Raw genomic sequence first — 19,313 nt, 5'->3', positions numbered from 1 at the left:
ATCCTTCAGTTGTTTATGACCGTGTTTGGTTGTTAAACTGGTACCAATGAGGTCAAATCTTTGGCCAGAAAGTGTTAGCAAGTATAAAAAACCACAAAATAATGAAGCAATACTATAAAAAAGTGCCTCATTATACTGCATAGTTGCCTTTTTTGCCTCCTAGTTTGGTCCTCCCTTTCTGCGTCATTCGAGTGGCCTAGGAGATAATAAATATCATAATTCAAAGTAGGCATGTCATCTTTCCGAGGTCGATAAAAATAGTCCTGCAGGTGACACAGCCTTTAATCCTTCTGAGGCTGCTAATGTGAAGGACATTCTACTCGCTCCCTCCACTGTTCAACAGCAATCTAGATGATACCATGAAAGGGGCGGGGGAGGGGGGAAATAAATGCTCTATAATTGTATTATCTTAGCTTTTATTTGTCTCGAGGATTGTATTCAGAATGTTAGAATACACTATACATTGGTTCTTTTCTCTCCGGCAGATCTAGCATCTTTGAGCTTACCCCTTTACTGCACCTCCTTTCAGCACTGAAGTTGGCAGACATAGTGATTGTGGTGCGGCAGTGGTGGGAAGGGAACGTTTGGGAGTACTTGTGAGGGGGGAGATTAAAGTTAACAACCTCTGACTGTTCGGGGCAACGCGTTCTGCTTACATGATGAGTGTGAGCTCAGATGCATGATGGGTCGTGTAGTTTCCTTGGTCCTTGCAAGGGTAGTTTATCCTACCCAGATTGTATTTTTGTTACAGGTTCGGATTTATAATTCTCCTGTAAGAATGAGTTAAAAGTAGGGCTACAAGTCTTAGAAGGCACAGCGAAAAACATGAACTCGGCGAGCTGCTCACGCATGGATCAGGGCACACGAGAACTTAAACAAATTCGCCTTCAAAGTCTCCTAAGTGGTCGAGGTCAAGAGGCAGGTCAGTGGGTCCTATAATTCAAACAGAGGACGTAGACTTAGGGCTAGAGCAGCCGACTTTGGAGCTGACGCACAGGGTTCGAGTGTCGGTCTTGGTTCAGCATCCTGTGATATCTTAATCTTCCCGTGTTTATAAAAAATGAATGTGTCTTGTGTAAGGTAACTGGTGGTCATTTAAAGCGCTCCAATACCTTCGGGTAGAGGTTGCGCTATATCAACCTGCAAAAAAATAAACAATGGATTTAGGAAGAGAAGGGGGCCGCAGAGGTGGGTGTTCATAGCTCTTTGACTTCACAGCCTGTAAGCGCTTTGTGAATATACACATTGTTAGTTTAAACAAGCGCGCGCCTCGCACTACAAGTGGGTGGGGTGGGGGGGGAGTGCAAGAGCACACAAAGCGTTTCTCTTGCAGGAGCATTTGAGAGTGATTAAGCTATTGACGTTGTAAATAACAATGCCGTTTCTTTAAATCTTTTAAAAACAACAACATAAACAAAAATAATGTCATGAGCAATGCCAATAGCTCTAACTTTAACAATGGCGAGACCATTGCATTGTAAATGCTTGTTTACTTTTGTCTTGTTAATATTTTGACATGTGCACCTCTTTTATACACATTTGCACAGAATCACAATTGCAACTGGAATACATGACCACTGCTCTGTGTGCTCTGCGGAGAGGCCAAGGATTGGATGATCATGAATTCTGAACACCTATTTGACCCACTGAAAGTCACTCTGATAAACTCGCACTGTCTTCAGCCTTTGCTCCAGAGTCTCAATCGTGCGTGCTATAAACACATGGAGACAGCTCCGTTCAAAGTATGCGCTATGCAAGAATAGTATGCTGAACGAAAATAAGATAAAGAAACATAGCATCCTGGAAATAGCTTACTTACTCTTGCATCCCCTTTGAGTGTTAAACACATGAAACATAAGCTGGAGCTAAATCGCTAACATGGATTACCTTAACGTTTTTTACATTCATTGTTTAAAAATCGATCAGTGTTTAAGCAAATAAAGATAAGGACGTGAATATGTGGCCCAATAAGGACCTTTTTCAAAGTCTGTTTTTAAGGTCTAAGAGCCGGAGGTAACCAGTCCACTTAAAGCCCTGGAGAAGCTACTACTTTAAACTTTTAAATGTCAGCAGGCATTGATCTGGCTGAGGCCACATATATGATGGAACGTCTTGAGACAAATTGGATAGAAATGTACTCTGGTTACGTAGACATGTGAGTAAAAATAACTTGTCCTTTGGGTCCTTACGTCTCCTCTGACAGTGATGCACATTTTGCCCCACAAAGATGACAGACAGTAGTAGATGTGCAAACCATGAAAGTTTATTAGCAGATTAGCAAGTTCCAAACTCGAGTCATAAATCCTAAATCATTAGGTAATTGGTGATGGTCAGTATAATTTAAAGCAATTCAAATATATCAAATACAAAGAGAGACTGTTAAAGTTGTCATAAGAAAATTGAGTACATTTTAGTTTCCACTGACAGGAAATTCCTAAATGCTAAGCTAAGAAGTCAAAAGAATGGGGGGAATCAAGCAGAAGGTGTCACCAAGTCAAACCCGTAAAAGGCAGAATGAAATGAAGATTCAGTCAGGTAAATGAGAAAGGATGAGAAAGGATTTTCTCAAGAGTCTAACTCTGCGAGCGGCAGTAAAGGCAAGTAATGGGTTCCAAGAGAAAGCAAGTGGGAATGTATATCTAAATCTAACTAGCTCAGCAATGCACAACTAAACATACAATGCTCTACCATCTGCAACACTCCCCTATGGGGTACCCCAGGGAGGGGGGCCAATCAGGATCCAGCGCCTCCAGGTCATATGGCGTCACCGTTCTTCCCAGCCATCACAGAATGGAAGATTTTAGCTGCGTGGCCTTTAAAAGAGATCTCGTAATAGGATGGTATCTCAGTCAGCTTTCCCCAGGCACAGGTGTGGAAATTCACTATTCACACTCTACAGAACGCATACTGACAACATTTCTCAGAGAGAAAAAAAACATTAGCAACAAGTTGAAACATTTTTCACTACTGTAGCTTAGCTCCTGAAATGAGAAAATGGGGAGATAGAATCACAGCAGACAAATTGCATTTTCAATGTTAGCGTGAGTTGCTAAACTGAGGCCTATATTAACTATGGCTAACTTAACAGGAATACACTTTAACCATGGTCAACCAGTACGTGAGAATAACACTTTGAGTACATGTATATGATGTGCAAATTAGTATATGTTAAGCAATCCAGAAAATTAGTGACAGAGCCTCACCAATACTGACCCTTCATTTTCTTTGGAAATGGGTCACAGGGGTAACAATTTCTTCAGGAATGGTGCTTATTCATCAGCCCACCAGCTGTCTCACCCCAGGTCTAGCAATGGTCTAGTGATCGGCACTGCATCAGTTCTGTGAAGGTCTAGTATGACAAATATTTTTATAGCTCTATGCTTGCAAGGGTAGATTTTTGGTATTTGGTCCATTCAGCTAATCTTTTATATAAGTATTTGTCTTTTCAAGATGGCCCACTAAGATGCTATTTTAAGACTTTCAGGCTGTCTAGTGTTTTTTGGGTGGAGCCTGGACAGCCATGCCTTGCTCTGCCAGGCATGCTGTATTGAGGTATGGACTTGAACTCCCGCCCAAAATCTGCCCATATTTTCCATTGGCTTGTGTCATTGTCCTTGTTAATAGGCTTGTTAGCCCCTACTTAGTATAGTCTTGTCTTCATTTGCAAACTCCCATGGGGACACCCTCTGTTAAGTGTGTTTGTGCTGGGTAGGCTTTAATTACAGCTTCCTAGCATTATTTTGTAAAATGCTTTTCACCGCACACCCAGGTAAGGCTTTATGTGTGTCTCATAGCAGAGCACCCACAGTGGCGCCATGCCTTTGGTTTATTTGCGGCTGCATGGTTTTATTTAACTTTTGTTTGTTAAAGCGCCCCAAGCCGCGCTTTCAAGTTAATGGCACACGCCCCTTTCTTTAGATTAGTCAAGCCTAAGGAAACGGGCGTGGTCACCATTAAAAAGAAAGCGCGGCATAGGGCGTTTTTAAAAACAAATTTGCGATGCAATATGTCTCGCATTTGTGAGTTTCGTAAATGCGAGACCTATTGTGTTACAAATGCGGGTTTTACTGTACTATTGCACCGTGCTTTCAGTTTCACTTTTATTTCCTCTTTCTTATTCTTCCTGCACCCAACCCACATTCCTCATGCCGAGTACTGGGAAACAAACTGTGCTGTACGAGTACAACACAAACCGTCTTCTACGCTGAGATAGAATATTTAAAATATCCTGTTCAACTGAAGACTTCAAGTAGCGTTTTGCTGCAAGGTAGGTTTCACCGGATCTCATGTCGCTTTACTTGTCTCACTTCTTAGCAGCATTTCAGAACGCTGTCGCGACCCTCCCAGCTCTCCCTACTGAGGCTGTAATTTCAGAGGCTTTATTTACAGGAATAGGAGTCACATTCCGAGATAAATCTCTATTTTGCTCTGCGGGGGGATGGGGGCTCTGGGGACACGGGAGGCGGTTTCTGTACCATTCTCTCCAGCTCCCCGGGGGTTATGGCAACTTGCTCAGTGGTCTGGAAACAGAGCGAAAGAACCCTGCATTCTAAGCGCACACCGGAAAGAACTGTCTTCGGAGTCGGGGGGGGGGGGGGGGTGACATCCGGAGTGCACCGCTGGAACCGCCTAAACAATGTCTACGCCAGCAGTAGCTGTATTCTGCCCCTTGGTTCCGCCCCCCGCTCCCCAGGGGGAGGGGGATAGTGGCTGGACCGGGGGCCTCAGTGGAGGCCACCCCCGGGAAGCAGAGCCCGAATACCAAGGACCGGATTGGGTAGAGATAAGGGATGGGGGGCAAGGAAGTGGGACCACCAGATGATAGGGCTGGTATTAGGGCTGGGCCAGAGCAGCCGTAAATCTAGGGTAGGAATGTGTTAGGGAGGCAGGGGTATTTAAAGGTGGGCACCGGGCATAAGGCCCTCTTTCTCCTGGGAATTCGTAAAGAGAAGAGGAGAAGAGAGGCGCTGCTGCATTGAGCGAGGTGCGGGGCGGGGGTTGGGCTAGGGGAGCCGAAGGCCGTGGGAGGGATGGGGTGCCAGGCGGGAAGGTTCTGTGCCTGTTGGCAGTGCATGGCGCTGGGTGGGGGGAAGGCGGGCTCGCGGCGATACCTTCTGGTCGGTCCCTGGGGCAGGGGGGCTCGGTGCAACGGGAGGGGCAGAAATCTGCGGTGTGGCTTTGCTCCCCTGATGACTATCACTGATCCCTACAGGGCTCTCGGGGAACGGGGCCCTGAGGGCCTTCGCTCGTGAAATAGGGTGGGGGGGCAGGCATGGCGCTCTTGTTTCCTACAGGGCTCTCAGGGGACGGAGCCCGGAGGGCCTTCGCTTGTGTAAGAGGGTGGGTCGGACGGATGGCGTTTGGAGGATTTAGTAGTAGATGACATGCTGGGCTCCAAGAGTGGGCAAGGTGACAGAGGGTCTTGGGGGGGCGGGGTGGGTACGTTTTTTCATTGTTGCCTAGGGGCCCTCAGGGTGAGGTGGTCGGTTTATGGTCACAATGCAGTGGTGTGGAAGAAGTGCAAGGGTTGGGGCCCTAGACGGTGGTGGGGGCCAGTGGAGCCGACCCTGTGGCTCGGTAGCACGGGGTGTCATGGCGAAGGTAGGGGGGAGGTCTGTGGGGGAGGCGTGGATGGGTAGGGCCATGCCCAGGATACAATGGGCGTTGCCTCGCATCGGGTGGGGGGGGTTGCAACGCGGGGCACTGCAGGGGGGCTTGGCGCCCAGAGTTAGTGGTTGGCGCCATTAATTTGGTAGCAGGGGGCACACTGGGGGGCATGGCGGCATTAGTACAGCGGTATAGAGTGGCGGCCGGGTGCTCGGAGAGGCCGACTTCGGAGCGGAAAGGAATGGGAGAGAATATGTGGTCCTGGTGTGATGCAAGGGGTGTGCAAGGAGGCATTAAGGCCGGAGTTGGGCGGCAGGGGAGAGATAGGCACGGGAGTTGTCCATGTATTGTGAAGCTCGGCAGGTGTGAAGTGGAGGGAATGTGGTCCGTCGGCTAGACTGTCGACTTTGGTGCGGGAAACCAGGGTTCCAGCCTCGGGGTCGAGTCCGCATCCGGAGATTCTGGCCAAATCACTTAATCTCCCCAGGCCTGAATATGTAATGTAAATATGGCGCTCGAGTAAAGCGCTCCGATACCATCGTCGAGTCGGCGCTTATAAATATGCAAATAAATAAATAAATTTAAAAAAATAAAAGCTGGGAGGTTGTCACCAGCGGTCCGCATGCAGCGGCGGGTACAGTGGAGGTTGGGCGATGTGGTCCAGGGGGCATTGGCATCACGTGCTAAGGGGACAGGTTCGGTGGGGTGTTTGAGGCCGTGATAATTGCCGTGTCCGGGTGAAGATGGGGATGCAGGGGTGCACCCAATTGGGCGGCGGGGGCTCCGAGAGAGTCTTGAAGCTGCTGCGGCTCGACATTGTTTTCCAGAAAGCGGGGATTGGTGCCATTTCTTAAATGGCTGTAGTAATTTGCTCACGGGTGCGTAGAGGCACCAGTCGTAAACATCATGAGGTTAGAGAGAGGGTGATGCAAGAGTGTGGTGTACCGGCCTGGTGGGTTGAGGTCCCAGTTTATTAGGCATTTTCAACTTACAAGCGATCCTTTACACATCCTTACTTTGTCCAGAGAGCCTGTGTCCTTACCCCATAAGCTCTGCACTGTGCAAAGGGCTGGGCTCCAGGGGCAGCACTACACTACACATTCCTTCCGCATTGGGGCAGCCACAACAGCGTTCCAGGAGGGTATGTCGGCAACAGCAATAAAACGAATAGGAAGATGGGAATCTGACAGGCTCCGGGTTTACATTCGCCCAACACCCAGCAGTTAAAGGATTAAACAAGCTGGGGGTTGGGTCGGGATCTTGATACACGTATGTACACCAGGTTAAATGTATAATAAAAGGCTGGTTGAAGACTGAACTCAACATTTCTGTCTTTCTGTTCTACTCCACAGAACGCAAAACAGTGTGGGTCATCGGGCACTCTTACGTATCCATGGCTGCTTACAGAGCCCACGCCGTGGGGAGGGATGCAACGTTCCCCTTTCAACGAACAATGGTGCGATGGTTTGGGAAGCCGGGGTTACACTGGAGAGACTTGGGGAGCGTCATTGCAGATTTCCGCTCCCGCTCAAAGGACCCGGATATTCTAGTAGTCAGTCAGTCAGTCATAAAGTCTTTATTCGGTTTAAGTGCAAACCATAAAAGCATACTACAATAAATACATTTTAAAAATACAAAGTTCATTATAGTGGATTACTATGCCTAAAAAACACATTGACACAAATTAATTTTAACAGGGCAACGTGTCCAATTAAAAAACATTAAAAGGGTAAAGTTCATTTCTTCAAGGAGCGAATTACCACAGTTAAAAAGTTCGCAATATTAAAAGTTTCCCATACATTGTTTAACAACTGGAGATATAAGAAAGCAGGTCTCACTTGAACAAAGCCTTTGTTTCTTAATATAGGGATTAAAAAACGTTTCCTAATATCAATAAAGTGCTCACAAAAGAAGAAGAAAAAGTGTATCATATCCTGAGGGGAAAAATTATCACAAGAACAAGGGCCAAGGTCCAACGCCCTTTTCCAACCTTTCTTAACTCCAATCAGGAGATGTAATTGATTCAATCTAAATCTAGTTAGAAGGAAACGGTGATTTGCATTTGTAACAAATCCTAGATAAGGTTCCATGGAGGGTGTTGTTTTACAGAGCTGGTGGGCCCTAACGGTGCCCTTAACCAGCTCCTTCTCTTCCCTATCCATGGTAGATATGTACATAAATGTTTCTTTACACCATTTAATGTCACCTTTTACCAGGGTCTCAGGAGAATGAAACAATTCAGGTCTACCAAGCTTAATAGCCAGGTTCCGAATATATTTCAGCCAGGGTATATGTAACCCATAGTCTAGCAACATACAGTCTCTCAGAATTGTGTGATTCAGGTGTAAATCCGGGTTAAGCCAAATGCTGATCCATTTCAGTATCGGGGCCAGATTCTAGAAAACCGATTCCAAGTTCCTGATGAACATTATAGTTAGCAGTTGAGATCGGGACTGAGAGGAGGTTTTTTAAGAATCTATCCTCAACAATCTGAATGCTTTTGGCATTTTTAATGCCCCATATCTCAGCTCCGTATAAAGCTATGGAGAGACACTTAGCTTTATAAACCTGGATAAGGGCCCTCATTGGTCTGGCACCTAGCTTTCTGGCGAAACCCAGAACACCCACAGTTGCTCTTGAAAAAACAATCTTTTTTGCCGTTATTTGGGTTACCCAAGAATCTCGGTCGTCAAAAAGAACACCCAAATAAGGAAAAGAAGATACCCTGGATAATTGGTGACCCCCGCATAAAAAGGTTTTAGATTTTGCGGATTTAGGGCCAATAACCATGACATGTGATTTAACAAAGTTAACAGATAAGTCCAAAGCCTTCATAAAATCAGCAAATGAATTAAGCAATAACTGAAGGCCCACTCTCGTTCTAGCAATTAGGGCGGCGTCGTCAGCATATAAAAGAGCAGGGATTAAACATTTCCCTGCACGAGGGATATCATTACATGAGGCGATTAGGGTATTGTCTAGTTCATTTATATACAGTGTGAAAAGGAGAGGTGCCAAAATGCACCCCTGCCTAACCCCATTTGATATGGGTATATCTCTTGTGCAATTACCCCTTTGATCGTAACGAACTGTTGCTGATAACTCTCTATGTAGATCCGCTAAGAAGTAGACGATGTCTTTGTCTACTCCAAATGATAGGAGCAGGGACCACAGTTTTGATCTATTTACACGGTCAAAGGCCGATGACAAATCCATGAAGGCAACCAACAAGGTTCCCTTCTTGGCCACCGTGTATTTACCAATTAATAGTTGTAGATTTAGACATTGATCTATGGTACCCATCCCTTTTCTAAATCCGTACTGGACCTTAGAGAGTTTTCCCGATTCCTCTAACCAACCATTCAGTTGGGCAAGGACCAACCTCCCCAATACTTTCACGGAAGAATCTATAAGGGAGATTGGACGGTAGCAGCTCGGGTCGCCTCTATCCCCCTTTTTAAAAATAGGAATGATGACAGATTTCGCCCACGTCGACGGTAGGCCCAGTTGACATGCATTTGTGAAAACATTAAATAAGATTTTGGACCAGAGTTTTATATCTGATTTAAAAAGATCAGCCGGGACTCCGTCAGGTCCCGGCGCCTTATTGCTGGTCATTTGCATAATTGCATTTGTGACCTCTAGTTCTGTGAAAGACAGTGTATATCTCTCAAGGTTAGATGAGGACCCCACCCTCGGACCATCTGCATCATACACCTGTTTAAAATGGGTATACCATTTATCCTCTTGGATACCGCATTCAAGCTCATTATTACTTTTACCATTAAAAAAAGGCTTGTTTACGATAAACCAAAATTTAGCACTATTTTTGATAACATCAATGGACAGGAGTTCATTCCATGCCTCATCCCTGATTTCATTTTTGCGCTTATTCTGAGCCATTTTATAGGCCTTCCTATATATGGCAATTTCTGCTCTATCTAGTGGGACCGCTTTCAGAGCTGCCATTAACTTCCGCTGGGCGGATGAGCAGCTGTGATCAAACCATTTCTCCCCAATTAAGGGTTTAACCTTACATACTTTTTTAAGATCACTATTTACCTGGCAGCAGATTTTATCATAAGCTATCAGGACTGCATCACTAAGGATCCCGTCTTGCAGACACAAATGTATTTCATCCCCAACCGTTCCCCACAAGTTCTCAATAAAATCCTTTGGGACCACCTGACACCATTTCAGGCGACGTGTTTGGTCAGTTGGCCTAATGTCCAGAGTTCTGACAGTAGAATTATCAGATTCTCTTTTCTTAAGATCATCAGTCAGAATTAACTGGACAGGATTATGATCACTATAAATAGACAATTTTACCTTGTATTGACTTACATTGTCTACTAAATTAGGGCTGACAAAAATGTAGTCAATGGTGGAACCTAAGCCACTTCCTTTGTAGGTCGGGATGTCATTAATGTAATTGACGGGATGAACCAAGGAATTCCCAACAAGGAGCTCATCTAGAAACATCCCCTGTGGTGTGTGATCGAAATGTATGTTTCCTTGATTTGGAGGACCTAAACTGTCCCATATAAAACAATTGTTAAAACAACAATGAACATTAAAATCACCAAGCACAATAACCGAATAAGGATTTTTGCTAGATTCATTATACATTTGCAAAAAATCATATAGACTGAGTAAATGTTCATTTGGCGTACTCTTGGTAAATGAATTATAAAAATTTACAATAAGCCAAATCCCATTAGAGTTGGATTGAATTTCTACTGCTAGACAATAAGGCGAACCTGACTCCACTTTACTGTATTTACCCTCAATAGTCAATGAGATGAGAGTTAAAAGTCCGCCTTTAGGCCTCCCCCTGCAAGAGGCCACCGCAGGTGACCAAAAAGCAGAAAACCCATCCAACAAAAAGGTATTTTATTCTAGTAATTCATCTAGGGGGAAATGACCTTCCGGTGATAGGGAGAAAAAAACTACTTTACATGTTAAAAAAGGATGTCACCAATTTAGCTCGGAGCATGGATAACACGGAGGTGGTGTGGTCCGAGATCATTCCAAGAAGGGTATGGGCTGGTGCGCGCTTCCAAAAGGGCATGGAGTTGTCAAGGAAGGAAGGAAGAGGCTTAACAGCCTCATGGCCAAATTTCTAGGGGGGGCAGGTTTAGGCATTATTAGGCACACCCTGATTAACTTGCGGCAGCCGCATTATTACAGGGCAGAGGGGGTGCACCTGTCAGACACTGGAACAGATGTCCTGCTACGGAATATGCTAGCGGCATTAAATGCAAGGGGCTGTTGGTAGTTCTCAAGAATTGGGCCGCAGCTATGGCATGGGGGGGCCTCTCTGGCAGCGATAGCTCCCAGCGAGGCATGGCGGTACTTACAAAGCGATCCAAGAGGAATTCAAGAAACAGGGTGGAAGGGGGCATAGACCGCAAACGGGGCAGTCAGGACCCAGTGAGCACTGACAAGCTCCTCAAGCCCCTTTGTTCCGGTGAACCGGAAGTAAAAAATTAATTATGCAACGGAGGGCAGAGCCAGTGGCATGGAAGAAGTGGGGTAACTGTTACCGGGTCACCTTCGCAGAGAGGGGTATGGGAACAGTCAAACAGGTTGGCGGGCAGGAAACACATTGGCTTGCCCAGGTAATAAAGAGGGTACACACCGGGACGGAAGAAGCACAGGGTTGGGCTGGGAACAAACGCATACCCGGAAGGAAATGTGTGGACACCGGAAGTGAAAAGGTCACCCGGCCGGGTGGGAACCGGCTGGTTACCCGGGAGTGTGTGGGCCCCAGAAGGCAAAGGGTCATCCGGCTGGGTTGGAAGCAGACGCTTACCCAAGGAGTGTGTGGCAACCGGAAGTAAAAAGGTTACCCAGTCGGGCTGGAAGCAGAGGCTTGCCCGGAGTGAAAGGGAAGGGTTGCGTTCCCAGGGGGATAGTTTGCCAGGGGTAAGGTGAGATGCACTGAAGGCAAGGCACAGTGCAGAGCTTATGGGGTAAGGACACAGGCTCTCTGGACAAAGTAAGGATGTGTAAAGGATCGCTTGTAAGTTGAAAATGCCTAATAAACTGCGGCCTCAATTCTTCCATAAAAAACAAACTCGTGGTGGTCTAAAGTTATTGGGATTCGGGTGGAGCGACCATGTGGGGGGTGCCTCTGCTGAGTTTCCTAGATGTGTCTACGCACTGCTTGCCCTTGAACAGTGGTCGAAGTGGGGGGAAAAAAGTAGGGGAACTGTGGGCGGAGAATCAGAGGGCGGGAATAACCGGAGGATTGGATCAGTGGGCGGCGTTAGAGATGTGGCCAGGATTGGCAAAACATCCCAATCTTTAGTATTTGTTTGGCATTTCACTGACCAGTTACAGCTTATTATGTTATGTAATTCAACCAATGGATACACATGGTTATTTAACGATTAATATGAGTTATTGACATTAAAATAAATTCACAAAGTGGGATATGTTTCTAATCACAGAATGTCCCAAATATGCTTAAAAGTGGAAGCACAAGCCATTTGTTTCTGAGCCATGGATTTTCTGTCAGCAATATACACAGACAATCAATTTTACGTGAGTAAATCACTGTATGGGAAATGTTACATAAGACAAAGGACTACAAGGTGTAGGAGTTACATGACAACCATATTAGTAGGCAGTATAGTTTAAGAGTGACTGATCTCGAGAAACACAAACTCAGAATTTAAAACTTAATATCATGATTGGGGGTTCACTTTAATAATCATTACTGATTTCTATCCAAACGAACACTTTTTGCAACATTAGGATAATAAAAGTCTTAGGAAAAAACCATACAGCTCTAGTTTATACCTTGCAGTTTGCATGCAGCTCTAAGATGAAAGTTAATAGCTCACTGTTCTTTGTTAGGATTTTAACTTATAAACTGCAAGTAGCAAAAGGATCTTACTGACAAAAGCAGTAACCCACTGACCTATTTACAGTATGTGCACTTTGTGATCTGCATGGTACTTTTCTTAGCAACAGGCACATTAACCCTCTGCGCTATCTTTCCATGAGTCAAAACTTCCACTAGACAATGCTCTGATCTCGCTCTAGTAAGACGTTTATTCACCGGAGTTATCATGACATTTTTATTATTGCCGAATATTGCTGTAGGCCAGGAAGGAGTCAGCAAGTGCTTTTAAAACCATAATATAAAACGCCCCACTCAAAGTCAGCACCCGTTTCGGTCACACCACCCTAGTACCAGCTCTTCTGAGGGGTCCTGTGACCTCACTGTTGCTCTAGGGTCTGCTACTTCGTAGGCCTGCCTGCAAGACTGGAGGTGAACTTCAGTATGGATTGTGGTGGGAAAACCTTCAAGGTGAACCCACACTTGCCACTGCTAGGGTCCACCTGCTGGTGCTAAGACACCAGGGCTTTTCCAGTTTTGCGGGGCCTTCTAAGTTCTAACTTGTGAATGTGCTCCCGCAGGAGAGTGGTCTGGGGGACTGCTCATGAAGGCTGAACCTGGTTCCCCAGTTCTAAATTCGGCAGCTCTGCCCCCAGTGCTACATCCGCTCCCTCACTGAACACTGTACTGCCTCACTGAGAGAAATTCACACTGCCTTCAACTACAATCCAATTTGACCTGCTATAAACAACTGGATGCGACTCAATTCAGATTAAGCACTAGGCAAGAGCAATATGCTGCCTAAAAGAAAAAGAAAACACTCATTGGGAATGAAAGATTAAATAAAGCTTGTGAAATGTAAGCAGGAACAACATGGTGAACTTAACGCTTTTACACTCACTATTATGATTTGATTGCTGCAGCATGTGCAGGAGCACCGGGCCCAAAAGTTGGCAGAACTCCTCTAAACACATAATATTGCTATATTTGACTGCTAAACAGGCAGTCACAATTGCAGTTACCTTGCCGTCAAAGGGGACTTGATTTGAATGGTGCAGCAGGTGCAGTTGCACAGGGAGCAAAAGCTCTAGGGATCCCACCAAACCCAGATTATTGCAAAAATGTAAAACTAAACAGACAGTCACAAGTGCAGTTACCTTGCAGACAACAGGGTCATGATTTCAATAATGCGTCAGGTGCAATGACATCAGGACCAAAACATTTAGGCACCCCACTAAACACCTAAAATGGCGATGTTTTACTACTAATCTGGCAGTCCCAATTGCAGTTACCATGCAGTTGAAAGGAGCTTGATTTAAAAGGTGCCGCAGACGCCGCGGCACTGGGGCCAAAACTTGTCATAACTCCATTAATCACCAAATATTGCTATATTTTACTATTAAACATGCAGTCACAAGTGCAGTTATCTTGCAGTCAACAGTGTCATTATTTGAATAATGCAGAAGGTGCAGTGGCCCTGGGTCCAAAAGTTGTCAGAACGCCTCTAAACATCTAATGTTGCTATATTTTACAAGTAAACAGGCAGTCATAAGTGCAGTTATCTAGCAAGCCCTCGGTCATGATTTCAATAGTGGAGCAGGTGCAATGGCGACGGGACTAAAAGCTCTAGGCACCCCACTAAACACCTAATTTTGCTATATTTTATTCCTAAACAGGCAACCGCAAGTGCAGTTACCTTGCAGACTACAGGGTCATGATTTAAATGGTGCAGCTGGTGCAGTAGCACCGGGTTCAGAAGTTGTCAGAACTCCTCTCAACACTATATTTGACTACTAGACAGGAAACCACAATTTCAGTTACCTTGCAGTTAAAAGGGACCTAATTTGAATGGTGCAGCAGGTGCAGTGGCACTGGGGCCAAAAGCTCTAGGGGCCCCGCTAAACCCAGATTATTACACAATTTTACTACTAAACAAGACAGTCACAAGTGTATGTATCTACCAGGCAATAGGTTCATGATTTTAATGGTACAGCAGGTGCAGTAACAGCGACACTACCGGCTTGGGAACACTCGGGACTGCTCATGCGCTTAAAGACAAGTGTCGCCACTCCCGCGCATGCGTGTTCTGAATTGGGCGCCCGGAGCTAGGTTAAATACAAACACCTGTTGCCTGAACGTCTAATCTGACCAATCAGAGCGGGTATTTAAGGATTCCCTTCCTGCCTGCCGTCACCTCCCAGACTGCTCGCAGTCAAGCTCGAGGAACCGACGGACAGGTAAGGAAAGGGACATCCAGGCTTTTCGCCATTACTGGGTAGTTTGGCTGACTTTTTGACTTTTAATTCACTGTGGGACGTTTGGGGAGAAAACTAGATCACTATGTTGTGAACCTTTTGAAGCGGTTGGCATTATGTTCTCCCTAGGATCGGATGGTATAAGTCCTACACAGACATCTCATAAAGTATATGAAGGGAGTAAGGTTCCCCTGATTGGACTGCATGAGGTTGTTTAAATAATGGTCCCTGTTTTTGTTAAGGGACATCAGGATTCGTATATCGAGTTGGTTTGCATGTGAACCATTTGCCTGGTACACCTGGCCTGTCACGCATGAGGGGTATGTCTTCTAGAGTCAAGGGTTTATTGGTTCTAGATGTTGAATGTATTGTAGGGACGACATGGGTACGAGTATCTCTGTGCAACTTGTTCTTCTTTGTCCTTACATTTTAACAGAGCGGTGCCTCCTTCACCGAGCAGTCAGCCGGGTGAGGTGAGGCTTTCCTCCCACAGAAAGCTGGGTGAGTTAAATCCATGTTTTTAAAAACACTTCATTGATCTGTAAACCACGTTTTGGATTGTTCATAAGGAGTACAGTGCACAAAAGGGCACTATAGGACAGAAGTCGCGGATGCTGCAAACGTCTGTGTGTGAGACCTTCTTAATGGTTTGATTCTCATTATTCCTTTCAGGAAAGAAGATAAAGTGACAGTACCCAAGCAATAACCTTGCTAGTCTGGTAGGGTGGCTCCAGTCACACACTCATTTTATGATAATATCATAATTATCTTCGAGAATCGTTGTTTCTTTACACTATTTTCACTAAATATATCCTGCAGTAGCCTTGAATACTATCGAAATGAGGTCCTGAAGAAAGCCGGGTCAGTCGACCTTATCGGCTGAAACATGTCGACCTTAAGAGACCAAGTCAGGAAATAGTCGTAGTTGTTTAAGACTATTTTGGTTTTTAGATATGACACCTGGTCAATTCCTAATAAACATATTTTTTGACCACGTGATCATTTTTAAAGCACTTTCACGTTAGAGCACTGCATATGTTTTTTTGAGTCTTCAAAAGTTGTATTGCACACTGTGGCAGGAGATTTTTCTATCTTAGGATCATTGGGTTGGGCACCCAGTAGGGCCGGCTGGCTCGATAATGTGGGCCCAGACCTTGACCCCTTAGAGTCTCAGATGACGAAGCTCCGCCAACCAGGGTGGGCTGATGGACTCTTAATCTTCTGGCTCAGTGATGTGCTAACTATCTGAAAAGGGGAACAACATTTACAACGCAACTTTTACAACGCACTACACTTACAACGCATTTTTTACAACGCAACATCCATTACAACGCATTCCATTACATAGCATGACACTACAACGCATTTTTAAAAACTACCTTTACAACGCATTCCATTACATCGCATACTACCTTTACAACGCATACCATTACAACGCATAATATTACACTACACTATCCAACACTTACCCTACTGTTGCACCCCCTGGAGTTAGAATAGTAATTTTTACCCCTATACTATCCAACACTTACCCTACTGTTGCACCCCCTGGAGTTAGAATAGTAATTGTTACCCCTATACTATCCAACACTTACCCTACTGTTGCACCCCCTGCAGATAGAATAGTAATTTTTACCCCTATACTATCCAACACTTACCCTACTGTTGCACCCCCTGGAGTTAGAATAGTAATTTTTACCCCTATACTATCCAACACTTTCCCTACTGTTGCACCCCCTGGAGTTAGAATAGTAATTTTTACCCCTATACTATCCAACACTTACCCTACTGTTGCACCCCCTGGAGTTAGAATAGCAATTTTTACCCCTATACTATCCAACACTTACCCTACTGTTGCACCCCCTGGAGTTAGAATAGCAATTTTTACCCCTATACTATCCAACACTTACCCTACTGTTGCACCCCCTGGAGTTAGAATAGTAATTTTTACCCCTATACTATCCAACACTTTCCCTACTGTTGCACCCCCTGGAGTTAGAATAGTAATTTTTACCCCTATACTATCCAACACTTACCCTACTGTTGCACCCCCTGGAGTTAGAAAAGTAATTTTTACCCCTATACTATCCAACACTTACCCTACTGTTGCACCCCCTGGAGTTAGAAAAGTAATTTTTACCCCTATACTATCTAATACTTACCTTAAATGCAATTTAATATTATGCGTTGTAATGGTATGTGTTGTAAAGGTAGTATGCGATGTAATGGAATGCGTTGTAAAGGTAGTTTTTAAAAATGCGTTGTAGTGTCATGCTATGTAATGGAATGCGTTGTAATGGATGTTGCGTTGTAAAAATGCGTTGTAAGTGCATGCGTTGTAAAAGTGTGCGTTGTAACGACATACATCCATCTGAAAAGGTTTGCACGGTGTTTGCAGTATCACGCGGCTTTGTGTTCGTTATTTTTGGACTTAAGACCTTCTGTTAGTGTAATGCAGTAACAGCGGGACCAAAAGCTCTAGGCACACCACTAAATACCTAATATTGCTATATTTTACTATTAAACAGGCAGTCACAAGTGCAGTTACCTTACAGACAACAGGGTCATGATTTGAATGGTGCAGCAGGTGCAGTGGCCCCGGGCCCAAACGTTGTCAGAACTCCTCTAGACACCTACTATTGCTATATTTTACTACTATACAGGCAGACACAATTGCAGTAATTTTTCAGTTAAAGGGGCTTGATTTGAATGGTGCAGTGGCACTGGTGGCAAAAGTTCTAGGGACCACACTAAGTGCAGAATATTGCAAAATTTCACTACTAAAATGCAAGTCAGAAGTGTAGCTATCTAGCAGGCATTAGGGTTAGGATTTCAATGTTGCTGCAGGTGGAGTGGCACCGGGGCCCAAAATTGTCAGAACTCCTCTAAACACCAAATATTGCTATATTTAACTACTAAATAAGCAGTCAAAAGTGCAGTTACCGTGCAGGCACTAGAGGCATGATTTGAATGATGCAGCAGGTGCAGTGGCACTGAGCCCAAAAGTTGTCAGAACTCCTCTAAACACATAATATTGCTTTTACATCAATTCATTTTACTATTTCCCTCTTTCATTTCATTTTGAATTTTTTATTTTTTATTACTTACCCACACTATACCACTAGTAACTGCACAATATATTGCCTTTTTGTACATAAACAAGCCATAACTTTAGCTTATATTTTACAACTACTCAGCAAGCTACAACTTACAACAAAAAAACGCTTATTGTTAATCACATATGCGAAACCTAATGCTTGTTTAATTTAGCTCCTATGATTCTTCATGAGTAGGGGAGGGGGCACGCCTGCGCAGCACTTATGTTGCTACTTCGGAACATTAACAAAACTCGTTTTACAGGAGCGTATGGAAGGCAAGCCACTATAACATTTTTATCTTCCTTCCAACTCGGGTCCATGCAAGGCAGCGTGTTCTTGCAGCTGTAATCATTACATATAACTCTCAGGGCCGGACAGGACGTAGCGGGCACCGGGCGTTTCCCCGGTGGGCCGCTAGGGTGGGGGGCGGTTTTGGGTCCCTGGGGGGCTATTTTTGTTACCGGCTGGCCTGCAATATCGGCCCCCGGTAACAAAATCGGCCAAAACCGGCCCTTGCAAACAGCTCGGCCTCACCCCCTCAGCCTCCCAGGGGGGCCGGCCGAGCAGTTTGCCAGGGCCGGTTTCGGTTCCCAGTCTGGCCCTGATAACTCTGCAGCTTTCAGAGAACTCAAAGTTTCCAGCTTTGTTGTTTTGTTAATCCAACTAATGTCAAAATGTACTTCTGAATAAAAAATGGTTGTTGGGCACACATTGGTTCGCATTATTGTTCAAACAGTTAGCACTCTAGCCCATAATCCATATTCTAAGGAATTAGTGCATTTATGTTGGCATACAATCAGGCCTGGCGTATATGTAACATGCATATACTAGCAGGAAACCCCTGCCACACAAATTATATGTGGAAGATGAGGTGCACAATACATTTTCCAAAATATGAAAACAAAGTCCTTGCCCATTCGAATTTACAGCCACTTTTAAAAATTCTTTTCAGGGACTGCTTGCGGGTTCAGTGCCCAATGCATGTAACACTTTCCAACAGTCCAGGTCTGTTACTGACAGCTTAATGAAATTTACACAAGACCTACTGCCGTAACAAGAAGGATGCACTAAGTCCTATACTTCATGTGGCCCTATATGACTGTAAAACTGAAAGCCCAATTGGTTAGTGTGCTCTTAGAAAGTACATACCTATTGTACTATCACTGAATCCATCAGGTTTAATTAGGGAAAGACACACAGGTGATACTGTTAGTGTAGCACACCCTCCAATGATCCTTCTGTCACTAGATGCTGAGAATGCAATCAAAATAGTTGACTGTGAGGGGGCGAGGGGGTCTCTTTATAGGATGTTACAAAAGTCCAGCCTGGGTCCACAAATCCAGATATGCATTTGTTCAAATTTCATGCACCCCTGTATGATGCCCAATTCATTTTCAATTGGCACACTCCATTGTGTTCTCAAAGGTCATTATAGAGATAAATGGGGAAAACTGGAGATATCATTGTTCTTGAGCATGCACTGTGTGAAGATTAATTTTACGC

At 44.8% G+C, this 19,313-nt stretch overlaps 1 protein-coding gene across 13 annotated transcripts in view; it reads left to right on the top strand.

The window, feature by feature from the left end:
- Positions 1-4,102: 4,102 nt before the first annotated feature.
- STING1 (stimulator of interferon response cGAMP interactor 1) overlaps positions 4,103-19,313 on the top strand; it is a 216,052-nt gene continuing 200,841 nt past the window's right edge. For 3 of the 13 annotated variants that reach the window (XR_014966642.1, XM_085617915.1, XM_085617920.1), the window contains exons 1-2: positions 4,941-4,984; positions 15,149-15,213. The gene's annotated coding sequence lies outside the window, so the exon portion shown is untranslated. Of the gene's footprint in view, positions 4,268-4,922; positions 4,985-15,148; positions 15,214-15,384; positions 15,432-19,313 lie in introns of those variants that run through there. The other 10 variants (XM_085617911.1, XM_085617918.1, XM_085617910.1 and 7 more) reach the window with 7 other exon arrangements.

Source organism: Triturus cristatus, chromosome 7, assembly GCF_964204655.1.
Source record: "Triturus cristatus chromosome 7, aTriCri1.1, whole genome shotgun sequence".
NCBI classification, from domain to species: domain Eukaryota; kingdom Metazoa; phylum Chordata; class Amphibia; order Caudata; family Salamandridae; genus Triturus; species Triturus cristatus.
Note: the sequence above shows the minus strand (reverse complement) of the source record. Positions and strands in the feature narration are given on the sequence as shown.